We start from the raw sequence: 2,433 nt of genomic DNA on the forward strand, positions 1-2,433 counted from the left end.
GCGTACAGATTCCTGAGCTTCTTACGCAGCGCAAGTTTGTTTCAGTAGACTGCCACGCCCACTCTAACGCCCACAAACCGCCCAAAACTGTAACTCCTACAGTTTTGATGCTAGATAGAAAATTTTAACTGAAATGTATTGTTCTCAACAATACCTATCGATATTTTATATATATATATTTTTCTTAAATTTTTCTATTTCAATCTCTTGATAATTATTTCTATTAGGACAATTCTCTATTTCTTTTATTCTTTGTTCATAAACATAAATATTTGAATCTATTTCATTAAGTTTATTTTCTAATCTTTTTTCTTCTATTTTAAAATGTCCATATTGTAGTGTATTAATTTTATTGTCTTGTATAAGAACCTTTGTGTCTTTATGACTGAGAACTACTTTTTTACATTTAATTGTTGATAAAAGATGATTTTTAGATCTAATCATTGACATAGAACCTACCACTTCCTCTTCCGAAAACAAACATTTTTTAAAACTATTTAAAGGTTATTGATCTATTGCACTTCTTTTAACACCCTTTGATTTTTTCACTGTTTTTTCAGAGCTGTCATTACTATTAGATGTTTTAAAGGCATACATTTTTGATCTCAAACCAACAAATTCAGTCATAGGTCTTCCATTGAGTTCATCTTTAAAAAAACCCAACCTTTTTTATTAGCTTTAGGAAAATTATAGAGATTAAGTAATTCATCAGAATAATCTGATGTATCAAACTTCATCTCAACATCGTTCTGAATATCTTTATAAAAATCTTCAGTGTTAATAGTATATATAAAAGAATCTGTATCCATATAATTTAATTGAACATTTTCATTGTATTTAGGTTTGATATAATTATAATGAAAATCATACATTTTCCATTTCGATAAATCTAATACAGCAAAACCTAAATATAAAGGTTTGTTGTACAACACATTTAATCTTTTCATTTGAAAGGCAAAGAAGTTTTCTGAAAACTGTTTTACACTATAAAAGTTTGACTTTGAAATAAGAGATCTACCACAATGCCTTTTTGGACCAGAAGAATCGGATGGTGAAGCACTTTCCCATTCAGTAATTAATTTAATATTAACGCGCTTTTCGACATTTTCCATTGTTTTTCCGTAGACAGCATTATTTAAAAGTTTAAAAAAATCTTTTTCAAATGTATTTTTTGCATTAGTTCTATGGAATGTATTCAAATCAATATATGTTTTTAGCCAAGGCTTCTGAAAGAAGCGAAGACCTCTATGAATTTTTGTTAGAATTAATCCATTTTCCATACACTGTTGAAGATTTTTATAATGAATTATATATTTTTCTTTATCCCTTAAATCAGCAATTTATTTTTTTATTTTGTCTGACTTTGTTGGTAACTGATTATTACAACAAAATGGAAGATCATTGTGTTTATTGTGCAATTTTAAAGGATATTTTAAATCTACCTCAAAAATGTATCCATATTCACTATCATCTGCAATCTCTGTAATGTTTATACTATCAAGTTCCCCCCTTGAAATCCATTCAAAACCTCCATATGGTAAAGATTGTGACATAGCCCAACCATATAAATTATTTGCATCCAAATAAATCAAATATGATGATTTTTGAGTACTATCAAAATTCTCAACATATTTATTATTTGCTTTAGCATATCTACATGTACATTGTACTAAGCCACCACGAATACCACTTTGAATAAATTTATACTGATCTATATCAGTTAATAAATCTAATTCAATTTTAGTACATTTTAACATAGCTTCCCATGATAATCCTGGTGTAGGGAAAAAATGTGCTGGATCAAGTGAATAAATTTTAGTACAAAGTCTTCGAAAGTTTTCAAAGACATCAGACATTAATAAAACATCTGTTTTTAAATATAATTCTAAATAATCTTTAAGATTATTGCAAGAAAACTCATTCCAAACATTTTGTGCGTGAGTATAATTTTCAATTGAACATTCATTTTCGGTTAAGGAACAATAGAAAGCTACTCTCGGAGGTAATTTACTTTCATTTAATTTCTCAACTGAATCTGAATATTCATATGGAAATAAACCCTTTCTTCGCATTAAGTTGAATTGATTTTCATTAGGGAAAAATGATCTTGTTATATACATTTGTTCACTATCTAGATTTGAAGCTATTGTATCTAATGCAGAAGGCATACATCAAAACGAATCTAGAAAACGGATTTCAAAGTTATCACCATTACTTAAAGTTATAATTTTTGATATTGATATATATTGTTCTTTATTTAATGGAATTACCTTTATTTCACCAGGTATGATTGCCAAATCTTTAATAAATAGATGGCAATCATACCTGGTGAAATTGTGGAAGAAAACAGGAATAAATTTTGGAACTTTATATTTTAAATTGCACTCATTATGTGCTGCCCCCCTAAATTTTCCTGTGAAGTGACAGTGATCC

This window comes from Drosophila suzukii, unplaced genomic scaffold, assembly GCF_043229965.1.
Source record: "Drosophila suzukii unplaced genomic scaffold, CBGP_Dsuzu_IsoJpt1.0 scf_4, whole genome shotgun sequence".
Taxonomy (NCBI): Eukaryota; Metazoa; Arthropoda; class Insecta; order Diptera; family Drosophilidae; genus Drosophila; species Drosophila suzukii.